The sequence below is a fragment of the Hyperolius riggenbachi genome, chromosome 6 (assembly GCF_040937935.1).
Source record: "Hyperolius riggenbachi isolate aHypRig1 chromosome 6, aHypRig1.pri, whole genome shotgun sequence".
Classification (NCBI taxonomy): Eukaryota; Metazoa; Chordata; class Amphibia; order Anura; family Hyperoliidae; genus Hyperolius; species Hyperolius riggenbachi.
Window position 1 is genome coordinate 125605192 of NC_090651.1, and position 15516 is coordinate 125620707.

Below are 15516 nucleotides of genomic sequence, written 5' to 3' on the forward strand. Positions count from 1 at the left end.
GCAGCACATCTCCCGCGCTGACAGGCAGAGTGCAGGGCTACGGCAAGATGGCTGCCGAAGCCCTGTACTAGAGACACATAGTCTCCAGTGTAGGGCTTCTTCGGCGGCCATCTTGCCGTAGCCCTGCTCTGCCTGCCGGAGACTATGCAGGCTGCTGAAGCGGGGCTGCGGGGAATGAACTGGCGCAGCGTCTATTAGACGCTGCGGCCAGTTGAGCACCTTGCTGGGGGGTCCAGAGCAGCGCTCCCCCCACGGACAGTGAGCGGGCCCCAGAGCAGCCCCGGGCGGCCGGGCCCCCCTGCGGCTGAGAGAGTCGCATCCCCGGTAGGTATGCCGGTGGTGACAGCATTTCCTCCTCCGGGCCCCTGACTTGCTAGGGGCCCCCCTGCAACTGCAGGGGCTGCAGGGTCTATTCCTACGCCCCTGTGTTGAGGTGAGAACATCTGACTTGCGGGACAAAGAAAGAGTTGGACGTCCTGTGACAGAAACCTCACAGTTTCACAGGCAGAAAGTTGACAGACTGATTTCAGGACAATCGCCGTATCACAGGGAAATTGCAAGCATAATAGGCATTTCACAAGAACGTGTGGATCAAATTATTGCTTTGCTTGGCTATAGGAAGATCTGTGCACGATGGGTAACCAGGCAATGACAATGCCAGACCACACACATCAAATGCCACCACAGCAGAACTGCAGAGACTGAACCTCACCACCATACGGCATCCTCCATACAGTCCAGATTTGGCGCCATCTGACTTCCATCTGTTCCCGATAATGAAAGAAAGTCTTCGGGGACGTCATTACACTTCCGATGAAGAAGTTGAGAGAACTGTGAGAAGCTGGTTGCAGAAACAGAGTGTTGACTTCTTTCGTGACGGCTTCAGGAAACTTGTTAATCGTTGGCAGAAATGTATCCAATTGTCTGGCGATTATGTGGAAAAGTGAATATTGAATATTGAAGATCACATTCTAAGGATTATTTCTGTGTTTGATTTATTAAAATATTCCCATCCAAACCCAAGTTATGGAGGTGGAGGCATTACTTTTCATTCAACCCTCGTATGAATTCTAAACAAGATGTGTTGTTATTATCGATTACTATAGCACCAGCATATTTCATGGCACTGTACAAGGTATAAACAATACAGTTAACAATAACATATAATGGTGATTGATTACATGTGATGTGATGCAATGAACAAATGGAGTACAGATTCTTACACAGGGGTAGGAGGTATGCACACCCATTACACAGCATTGTGAGACGAGAGACCGAGAGAGAGCCCTGGCCAAAAGGGCTTGGGGCCGTTTCCACTTCACATGTTGCTATGCGGAAACCACACCGCAACGTAAAGAAACTGCAACCAATTCCTGGCAATGGAGTAGTTTCCATTAACGCGAATTGACCTATGTGATCCAGCGCGATTAAATGCTGCGGAATTTATGGATAGCATGCTGCAGTTTTCCGCAGCACGCATCCAATTCCCCATAGCCGCCGCCGGGAAGCCGCATGACACTGCATCCAGTTGTACGGACGACAAGCGGAAGTACCTGCGGGGGATGCAAGGTGATCGCTTTGCATCCACATCGATAGTGGAAATAAGCCCTTACAGTCTTAAGCCTCATCTACACGCATAGATGAGGCGGTGATGTGGCTTATCAATCGAGCCGCTGATGTGGCTCGATTGATAAGATCCGACAGGTCGGATCTTGCTACCGCCAATTCCCTGCTCGTTCCCCGCGAGGGGACAATGGCAGGGAATTGAGCGGAAGATGCACGGTGCGGGGATGAGCGGGTATCGAATCCGGCGCACGTGCGGGCGAGCGGGGACGCGGAAGATGCGATCCGGCGGCTAATCAAGCTGCCAGATCAGAGCCTCATCTACGCAGGTAGATGAGGCTTAAAGGATTAAGGGATTGTGTCTTCCAAATTTCCGTTAGTCAGTGAGGCACATATTATCTAGCACAGCAGTGTATATAAATATTGCTGTTCCAGTGACTTTCATTCTGTGTAGAATGATATTGGCATTCTGCTAGTGAGATTATATAGTAAAGGTGGCCATACATTGGTCGATATGGCCAGCAGATAGATCCTTCTCTGATCAGAGATAGGATCTATCTGTTCGATTGCTTGCACACAGATTATTTATCTATTTCAGCACGAAATCTTTGATTATCTGTGCTTGCTGGGTCCCAGTGTCCACCCTGCGGTTCTCACCTCTCCGCCGTGTGGTCTCAGTCTTTGCTTCTTCCCGGTGGCTGCTCAGTCTTCTTCACTTCTGTTTCTCTGGGCGCATGTGGGATATAATGCAGAGGACAGACACTAGAGCAGGGGTGGGCAAACTTTTTAAGGATCGGGCCACATTCCTCTCGACTGTAGCTTGCTCGCTCTCTCCTCCTTCAAACTGAAGAATTGCAGGAAAGGATTGGGTATAACTCGCCCTATCACACTCTCCAGTGGTGATCTCCATGGCAACAGCAGCATCATGTGACACACTATGTAATGACAGTTTGCCACCATTACCATGGAGAGCTCCCCTTGGGAGTGTGATAGGGTGAGTTGGATTTCTTGTACATGCTCTGCACGGCGGGAGGGAGAAAGGGAGAGGAGCAGAATCTGGCCCTCTTTTGACAGGATGGCTCCATAGTGACTGCAAGCCGTATCCGGCCCGCGGGCCGTAGTTTGCCTATGGCTGCATTAGGGTCACTGTGACCAATACAGGCCCCTAGTGTCTTTCCACTGTATTATGCCACACAGGCACCTGGGGATACGGAAGTGAAGATGATGCTGGGGAGAAGCATAGACTGGGCTGTGCGGTGGACAGGTGAGAGTACGCTCATCAGTCGCCAACTAAAACGCTGCTAGCAACGCGCTCCCTGTCTGTTAACCTACATTTTTCACCTGGATTGATTGACCCAATTGAGCGATTTTGGTCGAAATTCGCTTAATTGGTTGGTTGATCAGGCCGTATATCAATGAGAGGAATCGATGAGTGTATGGCCTGCTTAAAGGATACTGAGTGTATGGCCTGTTTAAAGGATACCTTAGCGCAAAAAAAGAAAATGTAAAAACGGGGTGCAGGCATGTTTAGTGGGCTCTCCTTATGCCCTCCGCTCCCCCCGTTCTCCTCTGTCCCCTTCCGGTGCTGCCTACCAACCTCCCCAAACTTCCTTCCTGGTCAGGCTGGTTGCAGCTGACTGCGCAGGCGCTGCCGGCCATGCATGCACTATGTGCGGCCAGGAGCGCTCTGCGCATGCTCACTGTCAGAACTACGTAGTGCGCATGCGCAGAGCGGTCCGGGAGCAATCAAAGGAGGCGTGCCGCTGGGTAATGGCTGCGCAGTCAGACGCGACCACCCCAACCAGGAAGTAAGTTTAGAGCCCACTACACATGACTACTCCCCCTTTTTTAAATTATTTTTGCGCTAAGATATCCTTTTAATGCAGGGGAAAGTACAATAGATCCACAGTGCAGTTTATTCTCTGAGACACTGAAGCGCTGGCTCAGCATAATGCCGTTATTTGCTTATATAGTGTAATGCAAAACATAATAGGAGTATTGCACATGTCTGCAGGAGATTGGGAATTTTCAAAATAACTTTCCTGATATCCTACTTTTTATGTTTGTAACATTTATTGAGATATATAGAGAATCATTGCTTCCACTATAGCAGGTTTTCTCAACCAGGGTTCCCTGGAACCCCAGGGTCCTTGAGTACTCTGCAGGGGTTCCATGGCATTTTTCCCTATCGTGGGTGTTGGGTCAAGTATGAAAGAGAGCACACTGTATTAGGGGGTACTGTAAAAAGAAGCACAAAATTGGTGGTCAGAATAATAATGAACACATTAATAAAAAGCACTAGAATAAAGAGATATTATAATGAAGGGCACTGTAATAGGGCATTAACTACCCCACCAGTGTTTAAAGACCATGCCACCTGCAAAATAATTTCAGGGGTTCCTTGAGATCCAAAAAGTATTTGAAGGGTTACTCCAGGGTGAAAAGGTTGAGAAAGGCTGCACTAGAGTGTCCCTTCTTTCTCTCTAAACCTTGGCCTGCCAGTTCGAACTGATTTTGTGTTAGGGCATGTGGGCATGGACTGCGGTGTGAACAGTAATAAATATCCTTTATGATAAATATGGCTCGCTGACGGCCTTGAAATGATAAAGTAAGTAAAGCCGACCCCCCCCCCCAAACAAAACAAAACAAAAAACATTTCTTTGTGTTTTAATAAATTGTAGTTTTTGCTAAATTAAAAAACGGCTACTGCACAATTTTATAGCTCCTAATTTGCAGCTGCCTGATTACTGCTACCTCATTACTGCCCCAATCTGTCAGCAGTCATAGGTATGGGCAGCACAGTGGCGTAGTGAATAGCACCCTTACCTTGCAGCGCTGGTTCCCTGGTTCCAATCCTAGCCACGGCATTATCTGCACGCGTCTATATGTTCTCCTTGTGTCTGTGTGGGTTTCCTCTGGGCACTCTGGGTTTCCATCCACAATTGGCTTCCCTCTAAATTGGCCCTAGACTGCAATACATACGCTACACAATACATACATTGACCTATGACTATGGTAGGGATTAGATTGTAAGCCCCTCAGAGGGCGAGTTAAGTGACAAGACAATATACTCTGTACAGCGCTGTGGAAGATGTCTGCCCTATATAAGTAGTAATAGTTATAAGCACTGCGAAGCTACAGAAAACCAACAACGCTAAATCACATTTGATGGAGGGGACCTAGAAAGGTGGTGGAGATTTTGGGTTTCTGGAATTGGATTACGATACAGAAGTATTGTAAAGTTGGGACATACTTTGAAGAGCTCTGAAAAAGTGTAATAACCTATGGGGTGCCCAGGGCAGATTAAGCACACAAATGAGCTCCGGAACTACAGCACTAAATATGTTGCATATGGCACTACCCACTGTTGAACTCGCCTACTTTTTACCACATAGCTGTGGCTTTACCCAACTAAAATAAATTTCAGGGAAGAACTCTCAAATGGCTGTTTTTTCCTTTTTGCAAGACCAGCAACATGTTTTACAAAACGGTTAATGCATAATTGGTTGAAAATAATCCCGTTAATTGCACATAAAAAAACTGTGCTATCTTGGGCTTTAAAAATTGATCCCATAGATCAACCAGTGTCTGGAGTCTGTAATCCCGTTTTTAATAATTCACATCCAGTGGTTCATAAAATTGAGCTTCCCAGAATGCAATGGGTGAGATGATTTGGTAATGTCATCACATGCCGTTTAGCTTCACATGTATACAAGGGACCTGGCTTGAGGCACATAACAGGATTATGAAAGCACTTTTTGCTTATTTGTTTCTGCAGGACTACGGCGGCTGTGTCTGAGGAGTATCGGCAGCAAATAAGGGACTAGAAATCCTCCTATCAGCAGCAAGTGGAGGTGGAAGACTTAAAGTGGCAAATACAGGCAGAGCAGGTGACGGGGGAAGGCACTGGAGATGGAGAGGTCCTTGCTCACTCAGCAGATACAAGAGAGTAAGATCATTTTCATTACTTTTAGGCTGGTTGCATAGCTAACAGCAGTGCAAGCACTGCATTGCACCGCAGAAATCAGCCTTTATATAACCTTGCGCCACGGTGCAGCGTGAGGGTCATATGCCTAGAGCCGCTCCCCAGCTACTCCCTGCTGGGTAGGAAGGAAGTCCCTGGGATTCCCTTCAGTCATGCACACATGATGCGTAGCCCATTGACTTGCATTGCTGCATAATCATGTGGTAGGCATGGATCATGCAGTAATGTGCTACAGCCTTTGCTTTGGCAGTCATCACACAAATCTAAGTCTCCTTAGATCTGCATGGCCCTTGCGGTGGGGGAAGCAGCCAGGGCTGTGGAGTCGGTACAAAAATCATCTGATTCCGACTCCTCAGTTTACAAAAACATCGACTCTGACTCTTCTAGGTACCCAAAATTGCTCCAAATCCTACTCCACAGCCCTTGCATGGCTGTGGAGTGGGTACAAAAATCATCAGACTCCGACTCCTCAGTTTATGAAACCTCCAACTCCAGGTACCCCAAAATTGTTTCGACTCCAACTCTGATTCCACAGCCCTTGAAGCAGCATGAAAAAATAACGCGGGCAACAGTGTGTGAGGGGCCTAAATGTAAACTTGCCACTTGTACCATATGTATATATGTGAGGTAACGGTCCTGCTGCTTTTCCTCTAGTAGTTGCTCACCTGTTCATGTAATTCTCACCAGACCTGCAGCAGGCTGAAAGTCAGGTCAGGTTTGGTTTGCCTGACCACTTCGGTACCAGCAGTCTTTGGCCCCTTAACCTCCTTGGCGGTATGAAAAATACCGCCAGGAGGGAGCGCAGCAGGTTTTTTTAAAAAAAAAAAATTTTTAATCATGTAGCGAGCCGAGGGCTCGCTACATGATAGCAGCTGCTGAGCGGCACCCCCCCGCCCGCTTCGATCGCCTTCGGCGATCTCCGATCAGGAAATCCCGTTCATAGAACGGGATTTCCTGGAGGGCTTCCCCCGTCGCCATGGCGACGGGGCGGGATGACGTCACCGACGTCACTGACGTCGGGACGTCATTGGGAGTCCCGGGCCACCCCTCGGCGCTGCCTGGCACTGATTGGCCAGGCAGCGCTGGGGTCTGGAGGGGGGGGGGGGGGGGGGGCCCGCGCCGCAGCAGATAGCGGCGATCGCAAAGGGGCCGGCGGCGATCAGAGTGCTGGCGCAGCTAGCAAAGTGCTAGCTGCGTCCAGCAAAAAAAAAATTATTAAAATCGGCCCAGCAGGGCCTGAGCGGCACCCTCCGGCGGCTTACCCCGTGTCACACACGGGGTTACCGCCAAGGAGGTTAAGGACCAGAGACTTCTGGTTTGAAAAAACGGCTTACTGACCTCACGCCGCACTGACCCGCCGCTACCACTGCTCATGCTGCTTTCCCATCGCTGTAGCCCCCTCGCTCTGCTGTCCCTATGATGGCAGAGCTCTCTGAGCTGGTCAGGAGCCGATTTCATTGGCTCCTGACCCTGTGACCAATGTGATTGGCTGACAGTGATCACAGGGTCAGAAACGAATGAAAACTGCTCCTGACCTGCTCATGGAGCTCTGCCCTCATACTGATGATAGAGCGAGGGGATGCAGCAGCAAGAGTGGCAGAAGCGTGTGGTGGAAATGGATGAAATTTACACCCTGGCAGGATTAAGGGGTTCTAAACAGGGCGTACATTTCAATCAGCGTGGTCCGGAAGTGGTTGGTTACAGGCTCACAAAATATAACCGATATCAGAATGACTTTATTGATATTTAAGAAACCCTAACCCTTATAAACTTAAAATATATAATCAGTAGATAACACATGAAAACTGCATGTCTAAATTTTCAGAAGCTGCAGAAGTGAAAGCATATATACTATCTGACACGTTAGTAAACTGGCTTATAGGCTTTTTATCCTATATCAGACGTGTCCAGTTGTGGATACACCCATTGTATGTGTAGGATGTAGATGCATCCACCATTAGCATAGGAGATTGGCCTCGACGGCGGCAGAGGGTCTTATCCCACATGCCTGTGTTGGATATGTGGCACCAATAATCCCGTTTATGTTGGTATGCTGTGTTAGCTACTGGCTGTGAGTTTTTAGCCGAGGGCCCTTTTTAATTTTGCACAGCTATTTTACCACCACCTCCTTTAAGGTCCGTACACACACCTATAATTTTTATGTGCAGCTCACTGGCCAATTTTCCCATCTCCATGTAGTATGAGAGCATACCTACAGAGTCTGTTCATAGTATTCCAAATCTGTTGGCCCTCATACTACATGGCAGTGCTAAAATTGGCCAGTTCAAAATTGGATATGTATGCGGAGCCCTATTCAGACTTGCCCCAATTGCCAACAAATGACATGAATAGGGAAATAAACGCTGTGTTTGGTGGGCACTAGGGAGGGTACCGAGTACACTGTGTTGTGAACAAGCACCTTTTCCACTAGCTGCAATCTGCTTAAAAAAGCAATCGCTGCCATTTTGCTGATCGCGAGTGCACCGTGAATTACAAGTAAATCACCGTGCACTTATCCATTAGCGCATTTTCATTTTCTGCAAATCGCAATCGGCGGGCTGCACAATTATTGGTGCAATTGTGTTTCACTCACAATGGTTCACATCGCAATCGCAGCAAGTGGGAAAAATAAGCTTTTGCAAGCACGTTTGCGATTGCAAGTGGAAAAGGACCCTTAATGTGTCTGGTGCCCCACCCCTTTACCCACCAACCACATGGAATATTTCCCTCCTCATCTGCCTGCCATCGGTGTAACGTTAAAAATAAGGTTGTGGTAAAATAGCAATGCCGGTCTCAACGGTTTGAATGATTGCATTTGACTATTCATGTTTGTTGTACTTGCTACCTGTGAGCTCCAGGCTGCTGGTGTATTTAAATACAAATTGGAGTTATTTCCTGCAGTTTCTTCTATGGTGTATGAATAACCCCAGAATCACACTACATAGCAACCCACTGCAGAGCAACACGTGTTCTCCTGCTTTGGTAATGTGAATTAGGCCTTAGTCAGATTCTGAACTAAATCATGTTTGCCATTTATAAGAGATCCTATAACTGACTTGGCTTTCTCTGTGATTGCAGACCAGAAGTGGCTTGTGAAAGAGCAACAGCATCTAACTGTATTTTGCCAGGAAAGAAAAGAATCTGCAGTTCAAACTGAAGTCAAAACCTATGCTGAGGTTAAGGTACAGAACTGCGTACAAACTGAAATCCAGCCAGACTCTGAGGAACTGGAGTGGAAGCAGCTAGTGCAGCTGGAACTGCTACGCAAATGCTCCCTACGAAGGGCCGAGAGGAATATCCTGGAGGAAAAGGTTGTATTTCAGCTTGAGAGGATTGTAAAGAAAAAAAAAAAAGCAAAAACTCTTTGAGGCTAAAATAGCTCTCCAGCAACTGCAGGCAGCACACTGGATTTAGGACCATTTCACACTAGAGCGGATGCAAGACGGACACAGTTCTGTTCATTTTGCGTCCCCTTGCAGAAATTTCACCCTCTGCTTCGATCATGTGTCCTGCATCGATCACATCTGCATTACCGCTCATCTATCCCACCACCGTTCGGTCTGTCTATATTCAGACCGGAGGCAAGCAGGAGTATGGGGCTCTCCATAGGCTGCATTAGGCCATCTCTCCCTAGCAACGGAGAATTTTCATTGGTGCACTATGAACCAATGAGAATTTTCCCTCTTTCTAAGGATACCCATTAGTCTTTTGCAGCTCAATGGAGAGCCCCATGCTAATACCAGCTACTGGGCTGAATATAGATGGACCAAGCGGTGACGAGCTGTGCCTGAGGGACCGAGCGGCGGTGATCTGTGGGAACACGCAAGTATTACGTCACAGCAGCGAGCGAGCCGTGCGAAGCTGATGCAGCAACTAGCCTAGTGAGAGCGGACAGTGTCCATTCTCATAGGCTTTCATTGCATAGAATTTCCCATCCGGTCCAGGAAAATGTGCCAAGTTCAGACTCTGTTCCGCTTAGTGCATTGCGACAAGTGGATCCATTTTTTTTAACCAGTAGAGGTGGATCCTATTTTTAACATTAGGATCGGCTTCCTGCACAAAGTGGAGTTTAAAAAAAAAAAACATTAAAAAAAAAGTTCCCGAACCGGCCTTCAGTGAAGATGCACTGAAACTTATCTCCAGGTTCATAAAGTGCAAGAACCTTCTGTAATTTCCACAATACTTAAAGGAAACCAGAGATTAATCAATATAAAAGTTGTATACATACCTGGGGCTTCCTTCAGCCCCCTCTGTACCGATCGCTCCCATGCCGTCTTCCTCTGGTTCCCCCTTCTCCCGGAAGAAGCCCCATTAGCTTGACCAGTCGGGGCGAACTGCACATTCGCAGCCCATCAGCATGCGGGTGCTCCAGTGGCCTGAATTGGCATGCGCAAGCTCAGAAAACTCCCAGCTGCAGGAGCGAGATGGGGGGGGGGGGTGCAGCCGGGCATGCATTGACCAAACCTATGGGTCTTCTACTGGGAGAAGGTGGCGGGGAAGATGGCATGGGAACGATCAGTGCGGAGGGGGCTGGAGGAAGCCCCAGGTTTGTATAAAACTTTTATATTGATTGATCTCTGGTTTCCTTTAAACTTTCTTTATGCCCCGCCCCCTCTAGTGTCCATCCCCCTCTCCATTTCCTTCTCAGGCCAAATCCATGGCTGCTGCTTCTTAAAGACAATATAACCCCACTGCTAAAAAAAGAACCCAGATACTTGCCGAATGAGAGGTAAGGCTCTAGGTCCTAATGAGTCTTCCCTCTTCTCTCTCGGTGCCCGTGGTGCTGCGCTGTCCCCAGGAGCAGTATTTGACTAAATTGGTCAAATACTGCTCCTTCCGCCGGCAAAGGTCACTTTGGAAAGTCTTTGGGAGCCCGAGTACTCCCGAAGATGGGCCGCTCCACAATAAGCATGCGAGCGCCCTCTATCGTGTCATCGCGCATTCGCAGTACGGAGCTGCCTGTCTTCCGGAGAACTTGGCTCCCGAAGACTTCCGAAGCCCCCGGTTGGGGGCTTTGAACGGGAGAGCCAGCGCTGCACTGAGTGCACCGGCAAAGGAGAGGGAAGACTCTCCTCTGCCGGTGCAGACCTAGAGCCTTCCTTCTCCTTAGGTAAATATCTGGTTTCTTTTTTTTTAGCAGCGGGGTTACATTGGCTTTAAGTGACCTATATGTGCCAAAACCAATTCTGGGTATGTCGCAATGATGCTTGGCAAAATAAAACTGATTCGGATTTGTAAGCTACACTATGCTTATGCAGTAATACAAAGTTAAACCACAAGATGGTGTGGTTGCAAGCTTAATAGTGGGCTCAGCCTCAAATGAATCACTGATATGTGCATTTCATTCATAGTACTGTATAGTGTATCTACTATGTATGTTTATAACCATAATAAAAATAAAAAAAGTTACTCGTGATTGGTGGTTTTTTTTGCTCTACACCAGGAATATAACAGTTGGGATGCAATTGCTTGGTGTACTCTAGACAACCTTTCCACTTCAAGTAGAATCTGTGAGTTAAAAAAAAACCTTGGGAGGAGAAAGCCTCTGGATCCTAATGAGGCTTCCCATCCTCAACCAGTGCGATTCAGCGATGTTTAATGGTGGTCCAATCAGGTCCACTCTACTGCTGAGGTGCAGACTGCTCAGACAAGTTCTTGTGGCCAGAACGGTAGGGCTAGGGAAGCCTCTTTAGGATCCAGAGGCTTCCCCCTCCTGAGGTAAGTACCCACTAAGGAAGGGGTGACCAGACTTTTTTAGGCCTAGGGCCACGCTGCCATTCTTGAGGGCTGGGGGGGCAAACTAGCGAAATTGAAGGGAATGTCAGAGGAAGTGCAAGAGCCGCTTGCGGTCGCGCTGACATCTGGATTATTCTGCGCAGGTGCAGAGCTACTGCACCGTACGCTCCAGATCACGCCAGCGCAACGACGAGTTGCTCTCATGCAGGCACAGTAGATGTCGGCATCTGCACTGGAGGGGACCCCAGGGCCACGGTCTGGGATCTGAGCTGCAGCGAGGGCACAGGACGGCTGCCAGGGGCTGGAGGAAGTTTTTTTTTCTTTTTTCCTTCTTCAGACATTCCCTTTAAACGTTATGTACAGTATGCCTGTGACAATTTGTCAAATAAAACATTTCCACAGAAATAACCCATATACAGTGTGCAGTTGATATGTCCCTTTCAATATGCAGGCATAATAATAATACAGACACTTGTATAGCGCTTTTCTTCTGTCAGTCTCAAAAGTGCTCAAGAGCTGCAGCCACTGGGACACGCTCAAGAGGCCACCCTGCAGTGTTAGCGAGTCTTGCCTTGGACTCCTTACTGAATAAGTACTGACCCCTAGCCAGGATTCGAACCCTTGTCTCCCATGTTAAAGTTATTGCCCTTTAAGGAGTCATCAAGCAACTAATGCTACCCATAGTAGTACTAACCTGGGGCTTCCTCCAGCCCCTGGCAGCCTCTATGTCCCTCGCCGCAGCTCCGATGGCCCCCGTTCCTCGACGGCGCGCAGAACAACCTCCAGGTCTTCCTCTACTGCGCCTCCTTGACCGCTGCTGTCAATCACCTCCACATGGTCTGGAACATACTGCACAGGCGCAGAACTACTGCACCTGCCCAGTACGTTCCAGACCACGTGGAGGTGATTGACAGCGTGGCTTGCACAATCGCAGTAGAGGACAACCTAGAGGTTGTTTTCCACGCACCGTCAGAATGGGGGCCAGCTGCGGCGAGGGACATAGCGGCTGCCAAGAGTTGGACAAAGCCCTGGGTAGGTAGTACTATGAGTAGCACTAGTTGCTTGACTACTCCTTGAACCAATACACTACATAGTGCTAGTAGCACTGTTGCAGCTGCTAATCAGTGTCTGGTACTGCTGATGGCACAGTGGCAGCTGCTAATCAGCGGCTGTTATTGCTGCTGGCATAGTGACAGCTGCTAATCAGGAGCTGGTATTGCTGATGGCACAGTGGCAGCTGCTAATTAGCGGCTGTTACTGCTGCCACCATAGTGGCAGCTGCTAATCAGTTACTGCTACAGTGGTGGCTGATGATCTACAGGTGAGCAAAGGGGGTAGTAGTGGCGATGCAAGGTGGCCCCTGCATGGGGCACCTCAGCTATAGCCTGCGACAAAGTGATATTCTACCTTTGTTGATAACTAGGCAATCTCATTAGTTTAGGTCTTGAACAAATTTGAAGCGCAAGTAATCCTGAGAAGAAGAAGCTGCACCACCAATAATGAGTAATCAATGCCTTTATTTATTTAAACACTAGGTCACCACCCTCAGTGACCTGTCTGGTCAACGCCCTGGCAGCATAGAGAGCTGGATAGGTGGGCTGTCCAGTCACTGCCCTTGGAGCATAGAGAGCTGGATAGGTTGGCTGTCTGGTCAACGCCCTGGGAGCATAGAGAGCTGGATAGGTGGGCTGTCCGGTCACTGTCCTCAGAGCAATACAGAGCTGGATGGGTGGGCTGTCTGGTTACTGTCCTTGGAGCAAAGAGCAATGGATTTATGTGCGGTCTGGTCACCACCCTGGGAACATAGAGATCTGGATGGGTGGAATGTCTGGTCACCACCCCCTGAGCATAGAGAGATGGCTGGGTGGGCTGTCTGGTTACTGCTCCCACAGGATAGATTGTTCAATGGCAATTTTGGCAATCGGAAAAAGTAATTTTTTTTTTTTTTTTAGCTAAGAATCGTTAGAACAATTGGATAACTGTGATTGGAAATAACATGTAATACATTGATTTTCTTTATCAACTAGCCAAAATGTACTTCCCACCCATCACGACTAATTATAAAAATTATTTTTCGGACAAAATTGCAGTCAAACAAATAATTCAAGAATTGTTCTCAGACGAATTGGAACATCAAAGGAGTTTATTTTTTGCCAGTTTGATCACAATTGTCTGATCGCTCAAACAATTCAATTTCTACAGAAAAATCGTTTGAGCGATCAGATAATTCTGATCGGAAGTGAAGTATTGTAATACATCATTCACTACTACACCATCAACAAACCAATTTTTGCTTTCTATCGATCATAACCGACAAGAATATCCAATCGGACTACTGATTCTCTAATCGTAATGGATTGTGCCCATCAACGGAGATTATTTACAACCAATTTGATCGTATCTGATCAGAATTATCTGATTGCTCTAACAGGTTTTTTGTTTTTTTTTTGCTAGAAATTTGGCCACCTTTAGAGTGCATACACACATCCAATTTTGCTGTACACATGCAAAAGATCCATATCTGCAAAAGATCAATTCCTGCAAAATGCATTCATAGTCTATGATATCTACAGATCTCAAACACACCTTGTTTAATGGAAATTCATCTGCAGATCAGACAATCATCTGAAGATCCATCCGGGTGGATCTGATCTGCAGATATCATAGACTATGAATGCATTTTGCAGGAACTGATATTTTGCATGTGTACAGCATCTTTGTGTACGTTTTATGTGATGGGGAGTCAGCTCAATAGAATAGACTGTGTAGAGTATGCTCTCATACTACATGGAAGGGGGGTAAAATTGGTCTGTGCCTTTTTCAAAGATCTTTTATCTCAATTGTGTACTTAGCTTTAGAACACATCTTCAATTATGATTGGCCAATCACTGACCACTCTTACCACCTCCATTAAGTTTAGGGTAACAGATATTGAATACTGTACTATGAGCAAATTATGTAGGTAAGCCCTCATATCACATGGAGTTGGTAAACTTGATCAGTGATTGACCAATCATAATTGAAAGTGTATATAATAACAATTCCTTTTTTTTGTATATCGCTTTTCTCCTGTCGGACTCAAAGCGCTTATGAGGCAGCCACTAGAGCGCACTCAGTAGGCAGTAGCAGTGTTAGGGAGTCTCGCCCAAAGAACGCCTTACTGAATAGGTGCTGGCTTACTGAACAGGCAGAGCCGAGATTCGAACCCAGGTCTCCTGTGTAAGAGGCAGAGCCCTTAACCAGCACACTATCCAGCCACCGTATATCAGGCCTTAAGCCTTGTACACACTTTTAATTATAATTGAGCAATCACTGACCAATATTACCATGTCTATGTGGTATGAGGTTCCCCTGCACAATCTGCTCATAGTATTCAGTATCTGTTGACCCTCGTACTACATAAACGTAGTAAAATTGGTAGGTGATTGGTCAATTATAATTGAAAGTATGTACCAGGCTTAAATTGCATGCAAAAACATCAATAATAGATTTCTATGCACCTTCCACGATTTTAGGAAGCATCTCTCTTTTTCCAGACTTTCTCCCTTGCAGATTGAAGTTCCTCAGTGTACCTTATAAGTATAAATGAGATCCCATAGCGTAACTCTGTAAAAGTTAACAAATTTATTGTGTTAAAAATACTCACAAGAATACAAGTATTGCAGCGTTTAGAGTAATAACAGGCTCTCCATAGTGCCTCCCGGGTAGGCCTGAAGATTGCGCCGTTTCTCTGCCACCTGGCTGCCTGCTCTCGCGTCCTAGCGTTCTTCCTGGTTATCCTCCGGCTCCACCCTACGCGTTTCGTCACTCCGCGTGACCCATCAGGGGCGTGGCTAGCCATTGGACACCAGGTAAATTTAAAACAATGCGTCATGCGTACATTACGTCGCGTCCGCCCTACTGAGGGCAGGCTTGCGTAAGTGTCATAGTACGGGCGGTGAGACTCCGCCTCATTGATGTCACTCCGCCACGTATAGATTAAGGAAGGAGCCATGCGTTCCAGCTTGGTTCCTAGATTCGGATTGAGAGCCCCTTTCACATAAAATTACATCTCAGTATTGCATTTACATCAAACTAACAGATATTACCAATACAATAATATGAAAGTTGTTAAAGGGACTCCGAGCAGTGCAGAAACTATGGAAAGATGCATATCATTTTAAAGCTCTCTTTCTCCTCTTTCCAATGATATATAAACCGCCACCCTAGGCCTTTTAGTTTTCGCTATTTTC

At 47.2% G+C, this 15516-nt stretch overlaps 1 long non-coding RNA gene across 7 annotated transcripts in view; it reads left to right on the forward strand.

Annotated features, from left to right (window-relative positions):
- LOC137521081 (uncharacterized) overlaps positions 1–9750 on the forward strand; it is a 103857-nt gene extending 94107 nt beyond the window's left edge. For 5 of the 7 annotated variants that reach the window (XR_011022019.1, XR_011022016.1, XR_011022022.1 and 2 more), the window contains 2 exons: positions 5342–5512; positions 8627–9750. This is a non-coding gene — a long non-coding RNA (uncharacterized lncRNA). Of the gene's footprint in view, positions 1–5341; positions 5513–8449; positions 8500–8626 lie in introns of those variants that run through there. The other 2 variants (XR_011022017.1, XR_011022018.1) reach the window with 2 other exon arrangements.
- Positions 9751–15516: the final 5766 nt, after the last annotated feature.